The sequence below is a fragment of the Oncorhynchus tshawytscha genome, linkage group LG07 (assembly GCF_018296145.1).
Source record: "Oncorhynchus tshawytscha isolate Ot180627B linkage group LG07, Otsh_v2.0, whole genome shotgun sequence".
NCBI lineage: Eukaryota > Metazoa > Chordata > Actinopteri > Salmoniformes > Salmonidae > Oncorhynchus > Oncorhynchus tshawytscha.
The window spans coordinates 37,601,663-37,618,528 of NC_056435.1; positions in this window are offsets into that span (position 1 = coordinate 37,601,663).

Below are 16,866 nucleotides of genomic sequence, written 5' to 3' on the forward strand. Positions count from 1 at the left end.
TTTGTTCCTTGTTGAGTGTTAGACTGATGTGTTATGGTATGTTTCCCTGCGTGGAATTTATGGTTGTTTCTTTTCGGGTAAAGTACGTTATTTTACTCAGTTCTGTGTCCTGCGCCTGACTCCGTCCTCACCGCTGCACACTGACACTTGACAAAAACGTACAGTCAATAACACAAATGTGCAAATGTAGAAGAGTAAGGAGGTAGGCAATAAACAGGCCATAGCTGCGAAATAATTACAATTTAGCATTAACAATGGAGTGATGGATGTGCAGATGATGATGCTTCAGTCTGGTTTTAGACCCCATCATAGCACTGAGACGGCACTTGTGAGGGTGGTAAATGACATTTTAATGGCATCGGACCGAGGCTCTGCATCTGTCCTCGTGCTCATAGACCTTAGTGCTGCTTTTGATACCATCGATCACCACATTCTTTTGGAGAGATTGGAAACCCAAATTGGTCTACACGGACAAGTTCTGGCCTGGTTTAGATCTTATCTGTCGGAAAGATATCAGTTTGTCTCTGTGAATGGTTTGTCCTCTGACAAATCAACTGTAAATTTCGGTGTTCCTCAAGGTTCCGTTTTAGGACCACTATTGTTTTCACTATATATTTTACCTCTTGGGGATGTTATTCGAAAACATAATGTTAACTTTCACTGCTATGCGGATGACACACAGCTGTACATTTCAATGAAACATGGTGAAGCCCCAAAATTGCCCTTGCTAGAAGCATGTGTTTCAGAGATAAGGAAGTGGATGGCTGCAAACTTTCTACTTTTAAACTCGGACAAAACAGAGATGCTTGTTCTAGGTCCCAAGAAACAAAGAGATCTTCTGTTGAATCTGACAATTAATCTTAATGGTTGTACAGTCGTCTCAAATAAAACTGTGAAGGACCTCGGCGTTACTCTGGACCCTGATCTCTCTTTTGAAGAACATATCAAGACCATTTCAAGGACAGCTTTTTTCCATCTACGCAACATTGCAAAAATCAGAAACTTTCTGTCCAAAAATTATGCAGAAAAATTAATCCATGCTTTTGTCACTTCTAGGTTAGACTACTGCAATGCTCTACTTTCCGGCTACCCGGATAAAGCACTAAATTAACTTCAGTTAGTGCTAAATATGGCTGCTAGAATCCTGACTAGAACCCAAAAATTTGATCATATTACTCCAGTGCTAGCCTCTCTACACTGGCTTCCTGTCAAAGCAAGGGCTGATTTCAAGGTTTTACTGCTAACCTACAAAGCATTACATGGGCTTGCTCCTACCTATCTCTCTGATTTGGTCCTGCCGTACATACCTACACGTACGCTCGGTCACAAGACGCAGGCCTCCTAATTGTCCCTATAATTTCTAAGCAAACAGCTGGAGGCAGGGCTTTCTCCTATAGAGCTCCATTTTTATGGAACGGTCTGCCTACCCATGTCAGAGACGCAAACTCGGTCTCAACCTTTAAGTCTTTACTGAAGACTCATCTCTTCAGTGGGTCATATGATTGAGTGTAGTCTGGCCCAGGAGTGGGAAGGTGAACGGAAAGGCTCTGGAGCAACGAACCGCCCTTGCTGTCTCTGCCTGGCCGGTTCCCCTCTTTCCACTGGGATTCTCTGCCTCTAACCCTATTACAGGGCCTGAGTCACTGGCTTACTGGTGCTCTCTCATGCCGTCCCTGGTAGGGGTGCGTCACCTGAGTGGGTTGATTCACTGATGTGGTCATCCTGTCTGGGTTGGCGCCCCCCTTGGGTTGTGCCATGGAGGAGATCTTTGTGGGCTATACTCAGCCTTGTCTCAGGATGGTAAGTTGGTGGTTGAAGATATCCCTCGAGTGGTGTGGGGGCTGTGCTTTGGCAAAGTGGGTGGGGTTATATCCTTCCTGTTTGGCCCTGTCTGGGGGTGTCCTCGGATGGGGCCACAGTGTCTCCTGACCCCTCCTGTCTCAGCCTCCAGTATTTATGCTGCAGTAGTTTATGTGTCGGGGGGCTAGGGTCAATTTGTTATATCTGGAGTACTTCTCCTGTCCTATTCGGTGTCCTGTGTGAATCTAAGTGTGCGTTCTCTAATTCTCTCCTTCTCTCTTTCTTTCTCTCTCTCGGAGGACCTGAGCCCTAGGACCATGCCCCAGGACTACCTGACATGATGACTCCTTGCTGTCCCCAGTCCACCTGACCGTGCTGCTGCTCCAGTTTCAACTGTTCTGCCTTGTTATTATTCGACCATGCTGGTCATTTATGAACATTTGAACATCTTGGCCATGTGCTGTTATAATCTCCACCCGGCACAGCCAGAAGAGGACTGGCCACCCCACATAGCCTGGTTCCTCTCTAGGTTTCTTCCTAGGTTTTGGCCTTTCTAGGGAGTTTTTCCTAGCCAACGTGCTTCTACACCTGCGTTGCTTGCTGTTTGGGGTTTTAGGCTGGGTTTCTGTACAGCACTTTGAGATATCAGCTGATGTACGAAGGGCTATATAAATACATTTGATTTTGATTTGATGTGCAAGTAGAGATACTGGGGTGCAAAAGAGCAAAAGGGTAAGTAATAATATAGGGTGAGCTAGTTGGGTGGGTGGGCTATTTACAGATTGGCTGTGTACAGGTACAGTGATCTGTAAGCTGCACTGACAGCTGATGCTTAAAGTTAGAGAGGGAGATATAAGACTCCAGCTTCAGTGATTTTTGCAATTTGTTCCAGTCATTGGCAGCAGAGAACTGGAAGGAAAGGCGGCCAAAGGAAGTATTGGCTTTGGGGATGACCAGTGAAATATACCTTCTGGAGCATGTGTTATGGGTGGGTGTTACTATGGTGAGCTGAGATAAGGTGGGGCATTACCTAGCAAAGACTTATAGATGACCTGGAGCCAGTGGGTTTTGCGACAAATATTCGAGTGAGGGCCAGCCAACGAGAGCATACAGCTCGCAGTGGTGGGTAGTATATGGGGCTTTAGTAACAAAATGGATTGACTGTGATAGACTGCATCCAATTTGGTGAGTAGAGTGTTGGAGGCTATTTTGTAAATGACATCGCCAAAGTCAAGGATGGGTAGGATAGTTAGTTTTACGATGGTATGTTTGGCAGCATGAGTGAAGGATGCTTTGTTGCGAAATAGGAAGTCGATTCTAGATTTAGTTTTGGATTGGAGGCCCATAATGTGAGTCTGGAAGGAGAGTTTACAGTCTTACCAGACACCTAGGTATTTGTAGTTGTCCACATATTCTAGGTCAGAACCGTCCAGAGTAGTGATGCTAGTCGGGCGGGAGGGTTCGGGCAGCAATCGGTTGAAGAGCATGCACTTAGTTTTACTTGCATTTGAAATCAGTTGGAGACCCCGGAAGGAGTGTTGTATGGCATTGAAGCTTGTTTGGAGGTTTGTTAGCACCGTGTCCAAAGAAGGGCCAGATGTATACAGAATGGTGTCATCTGCCTAGAGGTGGATCAGAGACTCACCAGCAGCAAGAGCGACATCATTGATCTATACAGAGAAAAGAGTCTGCCCGAGAATTGAGCCCTGTGGCACCCCCATAGAGACTGCCAGATGTCCGGACAACAGGCCTTCCGATTTGACACCCTGAACTCTATCTAAGAAGTAGTTGGTGAACCAGGCGAGGCAGTCATTTGAGAAGCCAAGGCTATTGAGTCTGCCGATAAGAGTGCGGTGATTGACAGAGTCGAAAGCCTTGGCCAGGTCGATGAAGATGCCTGCACAGTACTGTCTTTTATCGATGGCGGTTATAACATTGTTTAGGACCGGTGAGGTCACCGCATGTGTGGGAAATGGAACAAAAGGGCTAGCTAAGGCATATTGAGCAGGGCTGAAGGCTCTACAGTGAAATAAGACAATAATAACTAACCAGAACAGCAATGGACAAGGCATAATGTTATTAGGGAGAGGCATGCGTAGCCGAGTGATCATAGGGTCCAGTGAGTAGCTAGGTGAGCTGGAGGCACGGAGATTCAGACAGCTAGCGGGCCACGTCTAGCAGGCTAGCAGATAGGCCTTCAGGGGACGTCGCGACAGAGGAGCCTGTTGAAACCCACTTGGGCGGATTACATCGGTAGACCAGTCATGATGGATCGGCGGGGCTCCGTGTCGGCAGTAAAAGGTGTCCAATTGGCAAAATAGGTATTGTAGCCCAAGAAGTGGCCGATGGACCTCTTCAGCTAGCCGGGAGATGGGCCTAGCTCGAGGCTAGCTCCAGGCTAACTGGTGCTTGCTTCAGGACAGAGACGTTAGCCAGGAGTAGCCACTCAGATAGCTAGCTGCAATGATCCAGGTGAAAAGGTTCAGAGCTTGCGGTAGGAATCTGTAGATGTGGTAGAGAAAAAGCAGTCCGATATGCTCTGGGTTGAATCGCGCTGTGCAGACTGGCAGGAGTTGACCGGGCAGAGGCTAGCTGATGACCGCTAGCAGTGGCTAACTGACTACTAGCTAGTAGCTAGTTAGCTGGCTAGCTTCTGTTGGGTGTTCCGGTTCTAAACGTATAAAAAATAGCAGATTCATACCACATTGTGTGAGGCGGGTTGCAGAAGATGTTGAAATTGAGGTTAAAAATATTAAAAATGTACATGACATATATATATATATATACGAAGAAAAAAATATATATATACACGGGACACGACAAGACAAAAGACGTCTGACTGCTACGCAATCTTAGATTCATAATAGTGGCTGGAACAGAGGGAATGTAATGGCATCAAACACATGGAAACCATTTGTTTGATGTATTTGATACCCTTCCACTATTCTCCTCCAGCCATTACCAAGAGCCCGTTCTCCCCAATGAAGGTGCCGCCAACCTCCTGTCATATATATACAGGGGGTGAGCGTGTTGTCGGGGGTGCCGTGAGAGTAATTTAAGATACTCTTCAAACAGGTAGGGTTTCAGACATTTTTGGAAGATGGGCAGGGACACCGCTGTCCTGACTTTAGGGGGAAGCTTGTTCTACCATTTGGGTGCCTGATCAGAGAAGGGTTTTGACTGGGCTGAGCAGGAGCTGCCCTCCTATAGGGGTGGGAGGGCCAAGAGATCAGAGGTGGCGGAATGGATTGTGTTGGGATGTAAGGTTTGAGCATAGTCTGAAGGTAAGGAGGGGCAGTTTCCCTTGCTGCTCTGTAGGCAAGCACCACTGTTATGAAGATGATGCGAACTTCGAGTGTGGAATGGGTGGAGGATTGCGATGACATGGGAGAACTTAGGAGCTTGAACAACAGGCAGGCGGTGGCATTCTTAATAGATTGCAGGGGTTTGATGGCACAAGCGGGGAGCCCAGCCAACAGAGAGTTGCAGTAGTCTAGACAAGAGATGATTAGTGCCTGGATTAGTACCTGTGCCCCTTCCTGTGTGAGGCAAGGTCGTACTTTACAGATGTTGTAGAGCATGAATCTGCAGGAGCAAGTTACTCCTTTGATGTTTGCAGAGAATTTTATTTTTATTTTTATTTCACCATTATTTAACCAGATAGGCTAGTTGAGAACAAGTTCTCATTTCAGAACACATACAGACAACTCAACTAAAACATGGTGCATTTGGTTTTAGAATGTAAGACAGTCTGACAGTGGTATGCAAGAGGGTTCATTCAAATGAGTTATTCTTCATTCAAATCCAAGGCATATTCAGTATTCTATAGATGTCTATGCTTTTATCATTCCAACTGGCATTTTCCTTCTTTTGATGTTCAGTTGTTTCTTCCATGAGGTCTGCAGACACCATACATCAGCTGTGACAAACTGTGGCAGTTTGAAATGCTGAAAGATGTCAGGGAGTGACACAATCCCAGCAGCAACAATTACGTAAACCTTGAAAGAGAGAAAGCGAGGCTACCAGATCTGGCAGCAGCAGCAAGCAGGGCAGCAGCATGGCAGCATTGGGTGGATGCTGAAGAGCTGAAGCAAACATAAAGGGGTGAGGAGGACATGGGGGAGGAGAGAGCTTTACAGGGAACATAATGGAGGACAATATGATGTGTTGAAAGCACAGCTGGGAATACATCCTAATTATGTCACCAGTGCTGGGATTTGAGTCTTGGGTTCGAAAGGGCAATCATAGACAAAAGGTGGTAAAGTGGCACTGAATTAATGTGACCATGATTCCATTCAAGTGAAAACTGTAGAATGTTTTTTTTACACTACCGTTCAAAAGTTTGGGTTACTTAGAAATGTCCTTGTTTTTGAAAGAAAAGCTAATTTTTTGTCCATTAAAATAACATAAAATTGATCAGAAATACAGTGTAGACACTGTTAGTGTTGTAAATTACAATTTTAGCTGTAAATGGCAGATTTTTAATGGAATATCTACATAGGCGTACAGAGGCCCATTATCAGCAACCATCACTCCTGTGTTCCAATGGCATGTTGTGTTAGCTAATCCAAGTTGATCATTTTAAAAGGCTAGTTGATCATTTTAAAAGGTTAATTGATCATTAGAAAACCCTTTTGCAATTATGTTAGCACAGCTGAAAACTGTTGTCCTGATTAAAGAAGCAATAAAACTGTCCTTTAGACTAGTTGAGTATCTGGAGCATCAGCATCTATGGGTTCGATTACAGGCTAAAAATGGCCAGAAACAAAGAACTTTCTTCTGAAACTAGTCAGTCTATTCTTGCTCTGAGAAATGAAGGCTATCGCATGCGAGAAATTGACAAGAAACTGAAGATCTCGTCCAACACTGTGTACTACTCCCTTCACAGAACAGTGCAAACTGGCTCTAATCAGAATATAAAGAGGAGTGGGAGGCTCCGGTGCACAACTGAGCAAGAGGACAAGTACATTAGAGTGTCTAGTTTGAGAAACAGACGCCTCACATGTCCTCAACTGGCAGCTTCATTAAATAGTACCCGCAAAACATCAGTCTCAACTTCAACAGTGAAGAGGCGACTCCGAGATGCTGGCCTTCTAGGCAGAGTTCCTCTGTCCAGTTTATGTGTTATTTTGCCCATTTGAATCTTTTATTTTTATTGGCCAGTCTGAGATTTGGCTTTTTCTTTGAAACTCTGCCTAGAAGGCCAGCATCCCGGAGTCACTTCTTCACTGTTGACGTTGAGACTGTTGTTTTGCGGGTGTTTTCAATTGTTTTTCTATGGGGAACTAGATTTATGAGGCTCCTGTTTGCAGTTCCTATGGCTTCCACTAGATGTCAACAGTCTTTAGAAATTGGTTTATGTTTTTCCTTTGAGGAATGAAAAAGTAGCCCTATCCTTTCTGAGTGTCAAGCCAAGTGTACTTTTTTGTTTGGTGCGCGCGACTTGGAACTCGCTCCACTTTCATTTGATCCGCTATTGAACACTGTATATTCCATCTTAAATTTGATTGATTATTTACGTTTTAAAATACCTAAAGTTGGATTAGGAAAGTTGTTTGAAATGTTTGGACCAAGTTTACAGGTAACTTATTAGATACTTTGTAGTCATGTTGGGCGAGTTGGAACTTGTGTTTTTCTGAATCAAACACGCCAAATAAATTGACATTTTGGGGATATAAAAAAGGAGTTTATCGAACAAAAGGACCATTTGTGATGTTTCTGGGTCATATTGGAGTGCCAACAGAAGACGATCTTCAAAGGTAAGGCATGAATTATATTGTTATTTCTGACTTTCGTGTCGCACCTGCTTGGTTGAAATATGATTTTTATGTGTTTGTATGGTGGGGTGCTGTCCTCAGATAATTGCATTGTTTGCTTTCGCCGTAAAGCCATTTTGAAATCTGACACGGTGGCTGAATTAACAAGATTAAGCTTTATTTTTAGGTATTACACTTGTGATTTTATGAAAATTAAATATTTATAATTTTATAGTTTGAATTTCGCACTCTGCAATTTCACAGGATGTTGGCCAGGTGGGTTGCTACCATCCTGCCCATAAGAAGTTAATAAAATGGCTATTTGCATTGTCCCCACCCCCATTTTTACGCTGCCATGCTCTTCAAAACAAAACGTCCTCCCTCATCTTAAATAGCACCGACCGCAACTGATGTTTAGGTGTTTGTGTTGTGTCAGTGTGCTTGTGTGTGTTATTGTGCTTGTGTGTGTGTGTATATAGTGTATGTGTGTGGGTTTTGTGTGGGAATGTGTGTGAGTGAGTGTGCAGGGTTGGGTAGGTTATTTTCTAAATGTAATAAGTTACAGTTACTAATTACCTGTCAAATTGTAATCAGTAATGTAACTTTTGGATTACCCAAACTCAGTAACATAATCTGATTACATTCCGTTACTTTTAGATTACTTTCCCTTTAAGAGGCATTAGAAGAAGACAAATATGTATGTTACCGGTTGAACGACATCTATTGCAGGATAAATCAATGTTAAGGTTTACATAGCTGGCCATATATGGATGTTCAATTTCGCTGTATGGGTTGGTTATGTAGGCTTCTTCTAACCCATCGCTTTCTACTACTGCCATGCCTGCTCCCGCTCCCTGGCACTCGAAGGCGCCAGACTCCCCAGCATTACTCACTCCTGCCACCCTCATTACGCACACCTGACTTCCCCTGTCACGCGCTTCAGCAATTATTGGACTCAATCACCTCTTACATTACCTCTCCTATATTTGTCAGTTCCCCAGCTCTGTTCCCCGCTGCTGCATTGTTTGTCGTCTGTCCTTATGTTACCCGGTGCTGACGCTGTTGCTTGTTTGTTCCATGTCTGTTGCAGTTTAATGTTGACTCCCCGTACCTGCTTCTCAGCTCCAGCGTCGGTTCTTTCAACTACATATAATAATCTGATTAAATTATATCTTTACATCAAAAACCAAAGTCTATCAGAATTCCAGTCATTCCAATAAATGTTATACCCCTTGATCTTGAAGAATAGGACTTGGAAATATGGAAGTATAGATTGCCAAATTGTTTTATTTTAGCATGACCCCAAAACTTTTTATTTTGCATTATTGAGTGTATGTTTGTTTATTCCATGTGTAACTCTGTGTTGTTGGCCAGGTCGCAGTTGCAAATGAGAACTTGTTCTCAACTAGCCTACCTGGTTAAATAAAGGTTCAATAAAAATACATGTTTGATTTCTCATCGGAGGTCGTAGCGGGCTTTTTTGTATGTGTCCATGTCCTTGTCTCATTCATTGTAAGCGGCAGCTCTAGCCTTTAGCCCAGCGCAGATATTGCCTGTAATCCATGGTATTTGGTTTGGATACGCTCTTATAGTCACTGTACGGACAACATTGTCTATGCACTTATTGATGAAGCCCATGACTGTTGTGGTAAACTCCTCAATGCCATCGGATGTTTCTCGAAACATATCCCAGTCTGTAATAGCAAATAGTCTTGTAGTCTCGCGACTGCTTCATCTGACCACTTCCGTATTGAGCACATCACTGGTACTTCAGGTTTGAGCTTTTGTTTTGTAAACAGGAAGCAGGAGAATCGAGTTATGGTCAGATTTGCCAAAGGGAGGACGAGGGAGGGCCTTGTATGCATTTCTGTGGGTAGAATAAAAGTGGTCAAGAGTTTATGCACCCCAAGTTAAATTCTCCACCCACCAAAAACTATGCCTCTGGGTGAGAAGTTTCTTGTTTGTTTATGGCCCCATATAGATTGTTGTGTGCCAGAGTGGTGTTGGCTTGGTGCGGGATGTAGACAGTCATGATAATTACAGATGAGAATTCTCTTGGTAGATAAAAGGGTCTTCAGCTTACCATGAGGTATTCTATATTCAAAGAGATGGCAGCTTCGCTTCAAGTCCTTAGGAAACTGTGCAGTATTTCGTTTTTTTATGTATTATTTCTTACATTGTTACCCCAGAAAACCTTAAGTGTTACTACATACAGCCGGGAAGAACTATTGGATATCAGAGAGACTTCAAATTACCAACACAAACAGCACTACGACAAGGAATACAACTTTCTCAAAGAAGATCCTTTGTCTGCACCTCCCAGGGCATTTGAACTGATTTCAGAGGCCGACCCAAACCAACGCCGTCGGAGGAGAGGGTGCCGGAGCGGTCTTCTTATGAGGCTTCAGATGTGCGCACACCACCCACCACTTTAGAGTAAATTACTCGCTAACGTCCAGTCCCTAGTTAACAAAGTCGATGAAATTAGGGCAAGAGTTGCTTTCCAAAGAGATATACCTTGATTGTAACATACACTGTTTCATGGAGACATGGCTAGCTGGGGACATGCTGAAGGAGTCCGTACAGCCAACGGGATTTTCAGTGCATCACGCCCGACAGGAACAAACATCTCTCTGGTAAGATGGGTGGGGATGTATGTTTCATTATGAACAACTCATGGTGTAATTGTAAAAACATACAAGTCCTATTGTTCACCTGACCTAGAATTCCTCACAATCAAATGCCAAATGTATTATCTCCCAAGAAAACTGTCCTCGATTATCGCCACAGCCGTGTATATCCCCCCACAAGCGAAAACCAAGACGGCCATCAAGGAACTTCGCTGGGCAAACTGGAAACCATACAGTTGAATTTGGAAGTTTACATACACATTAGCCAAATACATTTAAACTCAGTTCTTCACAATTCCTGACATTTAATCCTAGTAAAAATTCCATGTCTTAGGTCAGTTAGGATCACCACTTTATTTTAAGAATGTGAAAAGTCAGAATAATAGTAGAGATAATTATTTATTTCAGCTTTTATGTCTTTCACCACATTCCCAGTGTGTCAGAAGTTTAAATACACTCAATTAGTATTTGGTAGCAGTGCCTTTAAATTGTTTAACTTGGGTCAAATGTTTCAGGTAGCCTTCCACAAGCTTCCCACAATAAGTTGGGTGAATTTTGGCCCATTCCTCCTGACAGAGCTGGTGTAACTGAAATAGGTTTGTAAGCCTCCTTGCTAGCACACACTTTTTCAGTTTTGCCCACAAATGTTCTATATGATTGAGGTCAGGGCTTTGTGATGGCCACTCCAATACCTTGACTTTGTTGTCCTTAAGCCATTTTGCCACAACTTTGGAAGTATGCTTGGGGTCATTGTCCATTTAGAAGACCCATTTGCGACTAAGCTTTAACTTCCTGATTGATTTCTTGAGATGTTGCTTCAAAGGACCTTGTGAAGATGCTGGAGGAAATAGGTACAAAAGTATCTATATCCACAGTAAACGAGTCCTATATCCACATAACCTGAAAGGCAGCTCAGCAACGAAGAAGCCACTGCTCCAAAACCACCATAAAAAAAGCCAGACTACAGTTTGCAACTGCCCATGAGGACAAAAATCATGTAACGGCAGTTTGAAGAAGTGGACCAAAGTGCAGCGTGGTAAGTGTTCATGATATTTTAATAGAACTGAACACTGAATAACAAAAACAACAAAGAAGAGTGGTGCCAATGCTGCACACCAGAGCTCCAGTGCTCCCCCACAGCCCGGTTCATGCCTCCCCTACGCACCAGGCCTCCTGTGCGTCTCCTCCTTCCAGCGACGCCCTCCAGTCCGGAGCCTCCAGCGACTCCCTCCAGTCCGGAGCCCCCAACAAGGGTGCCCAGTCCGGGGCCCGCAGCGAGGGTGCCCAGTCCGGGGCCTGCAACGAGGGTCCCCAGTCCGGGGCCCGCTACGAGGGTCCCCAGTCCGGGGTCAGCGGTGAGGGTCCCTGCTCTAGAGGCGCCACCTAAGTGGGCCAAGCCAGAGCGGGGTGTACGTCCCTCACCACAACCGCCACTGCGGAGAAATGCCCACCCAGACCGTCCCCTATAGGTTCAGGTTTTGCGGCCGGAGTCTGCACCTTTGGGGGGGGGGGGGTACTGCCACGCCTTGGCCTTAGAGCTTTTTATGTCTCTATTTTGGTTTGGTCAGGGTGTGATTTGTGTGGGCATTCTATGTTATTTTTTCAATGTTTTTGTATTTCTTTGTTTTGGCCAGGTGTGGTTCTCAATCAGGGACAGCTGTCTACCATTGTCTCTGATTGGGAACCATACTAGCTTTTTCCCACATGGTTTTTGTGGGTAGTTATTTTCTGTTTAGTGTTTTGCACCTGACAGGACTGTTTCGGTTTTAGGTTATTCTCTTTGTTATTTTGTTAGTGTGTTCAGTTTCAAAGCATGAACACTTAACACGCTGCGCTTTGGTCCGATTCCTCTTCTTCAGACGGCGAAAACTGTTAGACTCGGGTTATTGGTCACCTCCTTGACCTTCTCCCCCCATTGGCCGGGCGGACAGCTCTAGGAAGAGTCTTGGTGGGTTCAAACTTCTTCCATTGAAGAATGATGGAAGCCACTGTGTTCTTGGGGACCTTCAATGCTGCAGACATTTTTTGGTACCCTTCCCCAGATCTGTGCCTCGACACAATCCTGTCTCGGAGCTCTACGGACAAATCATTCAACCTCATGGCTTGGTTTTTGCTCTGACATGCACTGTCAACTGTGGGAACATATATAGACAAATGTGTGCCTTTCCTAATCATGCCCAATCAATTGAATTAACCACAAGTGGACTCCAATCAATTTATAGAAACATCTTAAGGATGATCAATGGAAAATGGAAGCACCTGAGCTCAATTTTTTGTCTCATAACAAAGGGTCTGAGTACTTATGTAAATAAGGTATTTCTGTTTTTAATGTAATCCTTTTTGAAAAAAGCCTGTAACATAACAAAATGTGGAAAAGGGGAAGGTGTCTGAATACTTACTGAATGTACTGTATGTGGTAAAATTTCACAACTCTGAGTACAAAACTCAAAACAGATTATCATATTTTCTCAAAACTTCACACACATTTTCAAGTACAACACTCAAAATCTCAAAATCACACAACTCAAAATCACACAGTTACTCTTTCACCAAACCTAAATAGTGTTTCATCTACAAATAGCTTTCATATAAAGTAATTGCCTTTCACAATGAAATGCTCACAATACTTTTCATATGATTCTCTTCTATTTTATTAAAATACATTTGACCATCACTTAAAACCTCTTTGGGATAGGGGGCAGCATTTTCACTTTTGGATAAATAACGTGCCCAATTTCAACTTCCTGCTACTCATGCCAAGAATATAAGATATGCATATTATTAGTTGATTTGGATAGAAAACACTCTGAAGTTTCTAAAACTGTTTGAATCATGTCTGTGAGTATAACAGAACTTATGTAGCAGGCAAAACCCCGAGGACTAACCATTCAGAATTATTTATTTTTGAGGTCACTGTCTGTTCAATGACTTCTCATGGGGAAACGATATTTATTAGGCACTTGTTTACAGTTCCTACCGCTTCCACTGGATGTCACCAGTCTTTGGAATTTGGTTGAGGTTATTCCTTTGTGCAATGAAGAAGTACGGCCATCTTGGAAAATGGTAACACTGTTGAGAGTTGGGCAAGACTAGAAAAGTAGCGTTAGTTTCCTCTCGTCCTCTATTGAAAACAGATAGACCCGTCTTCAATTTGATCGATTATTAACATTTAAAAATACCTAAAGTTGTATTACAAAAGTATTTTGAAATGTTTTGGCAAAGTTTACAGGTAACTTTTGAGATATTGCTGTTTTTTTCTGGATCAAACGCGCCAAATAAATGGACATTTTGGATATATTTGGACGGAATTAATCGAACAAAAGGACCATTTGTGATGTTTATGGGACATATTGGAGAGCCAACAAAAGAAGCTTGTCAAAGGTATGGCATGATTTATATTTTATTTCTGCATTTTGTGTAGCGCCCGCAGGGCTGAAATATGCTACTCTCTTTGTTTACTGTTGTGCTATCATCAGATAGTAGCATCTTATGCTTTCGCCGAAAAGCCTTTTTAAAATCTGACATGTTGGCTGGATTCATAACGAGTGTAGCTTTAATTTAGTATCTTACATGTGTGATTTAACGAAAGTTTGATTTTTATATAATTTTATTTGAATTTGCCACTCTGCATTTTCCCTGGCTTTTGGCCAACTGAGACGCGACTGTCCCCCTATTCTAGAGAGGTTATTAATCCAACTGCCCTTAATGGTTAATCACTTAACCGTTTAGTAAACCTTTAGATTATAAACTGGTTTGACTGCTATATTTGGATTTTGAGAACTTCAGAAATAAAATGTGTTTGTAAATTGAAAACATCTAAATGACATGTATGATACATGATAACCATACATAATGACCACTCGTTATTGCTAATTGATTTCACATAGTGGTAACCACAATCGGTCACAATATAAAAGGGTGTGTGTGTGAACACCTGCAATTTATTTCAACATGGAGCAGCATAGACAGCAAGGGAGAGGAAGAAATCAAAGAGGTTGTGGACAAGGGGCCCATCAGAGAGGTCAAAGAGGTGGGTAAATTGCCCCATCAAAGAGGTCAAAGAGGTGGGCATGGGCCCAGTCAAATAGGTCTAAGAGGTGGGCATGGGACTCAAAGAGATCAAAGAGGTGGGCATGGACCCCATCAAAGAGGTCTAAGAGGTGGGCATGGGTCTCAAAGAGATCAAAGAGGTGGGCATGGACCCCATCAAAGAGGTCTAAGAGGTGGGCATGGGTCTCAAAGAGATCAAAGAGGTGGGCATGGACCCCATCAAAGAGGTCTAAGAGGTGGGCATGGGTCTCAAAGAGATCAAAGAGGTGGGCATGGATCCCATCAAAGAGGTCTAAGAGGTGGGCATGGGTCTCAAAGAGATCCTAGAGGTGGGCATGGACCCCATCAAAGAGGTCTAAGAGGTGGGCATGGGCACGGTCAAAGAGGTCAAAGAGGTGGGCATGGGCCTCGTCAAAGAGGTCGAAGAGGTGGGCAAGGGCCTCGTCAAAAAGGTCGAAGAGGTGGGCATGGACCCCGTCAAAGAGGTGGAAATCAGAGAGGGAGGCAGCTGGCAGGGAACTGTTTTGTCTAATGAAGCCCAGGTCATCGTCATTGAACGTATGTTAAACAGAGTCCTTACCATGGCAGAGACTGTCAAATTAGTTCACCCCAATCTGAAAAGATCAACTGTCAATTCGATCATGAGAACATTTTGTCAAGAAAACCAGTAAGTCTGCAGGATATGCACTATGCTTAACCATTACATTTACAGTAAATGACATATTATAATGCATGTAAATTCACAAAATGTTACAGTAGTCTTACAGTATGATCTATTGACAGCATACTCTGTTCTACCCTCAGAATTGACAGAAAACCCCATGGTGGTGGCCATGGCCGTGTGTTGACCGACCAGCAGGAGTGGACAGTGGTGGAAATGGTGAGGGCCAGGAATGGCTGTCGGCTGTCTGAAATAAAGCAGGCCTTGGAGAACGATGACACCTTTGCCAATGCGGCTTCCATCAGCCTACCAACAATCACCCGCCTTTTGAAGAGGCAGCATGTATTTCTGAAACACATTTACCTGGTGCCACTTGAGAGAAACAACGACCGGGTGAAACAACTCCGGGCCAAGTTTGTTCAGGTACAGCACTATATACTGTATTACTGTTACTATTTGATGCACATGCTACTTCAAAATATCATATTGGAACTATACTGTAAAAATAACTCATCAAAATATATTTTTAGAGGGTGATGGTGCTTGATTCTGCTGTGAACCATCACAAGTATATCTTTGTTGATGAAGCAGGCTTCAACCTGGCCGAAACTTGACGCCATAGGAAGAACCTCATCAGCCAATGGGCGACCGTCCAAGTTTCTGGACTACATGGGGGAAAAATCTGTCATGACGTTGGCCTGGGGGTAGGTTTATGACAGTCATAAATACCTCTTTCTCCCTTTTTCCTCTCTCTACCCTACTGATGTTACATTTGCAAAACCCTTGGTTAACATAGAAATTCTGGGAACATCAAAAGGTGGGGGTTAATGAACTATATTCTGGTAATCCGACCAATTGAACATATGCGGTGATACTTAATGAATATGATGTCAGTTCAGTTGTCATCTGAGACATTCTCATCAATGATAAGATGACATAAACTCTACAGTGGAAAGTCTGCACATTGTAGTTATCGGATTCACATGGAATTGTTGTTCAATGTAAATGTTTGAATATGAAATTATTTGTGATGGGATGAAATGTGATTTTAGCTTCTAAAATGTGAGAATTGGGTTTTTATAAGGTTAGGGCTCTGCTCAATCAGTGGCCCGCCCCTGTGAAGGGACATGGGCTATAAAACCTTTCAAACATGCCCTCTTCTCCCTTCATATATAAAGCCTTGACGACAATATAACCTTCTGTTCCGAGTATGTGAGGATGACGGTCCGATGTCAGAATGGTTCAGATAATAACTACAGAAAGAAGCCAACATCAGCGTGAGCTTTGGTTGCGAATGGTATGAACTTTGAACTCTTATTCACTACAGAAGTGATACCTCCTAGCCGTTGAGTTAGCAACCGCTGCTGCAAACGAGGGTTAGGAAGGAACAGACAGAGTATCCCGTCTATCACACAACAACGTTACTACAACGTATCCAATTGACCACCAGAGACATTCTTCAAAGGACAAAGGACTCGGTTTGGCAACAGGGCCTTCCATCTACCACCAACCTACCGAAGCGCAGCTCAGAGTATATATTTATTGTATTTTCCTTTTCCAAATGGGCGGTAATTTAGAATGCATAAGATATTGTATTTACGATAGCACAGCTTCGCCCTTTTTTCCTCAGTCTTCCCGCTCTTTCACTCAAACCCAGCCCTTTTCTTTTGTGTAACAAGCTGTCATATCTGTTCCGCCCGCTAGAGACGTTTTCCTTTATGACGTAATTCGTAATCAAGTTATGATTTCATTATGTGTATGTGTAATTCTGTGTGATTAGTTAGGTATTTAGTAAATAAATAATTAAACCCAATTTTGTATTGCTGATTCAACTTGTTAGCCAGGGTTCGTGCAGATAACCAAGAATTTACAACTTTCAGATGAGACTGAATTAAGATGACGATTAATATTGACTGCTATTGATATAAAATATTACTAGGTCGTTAAGAGTTTATTCGGAAGATAACAG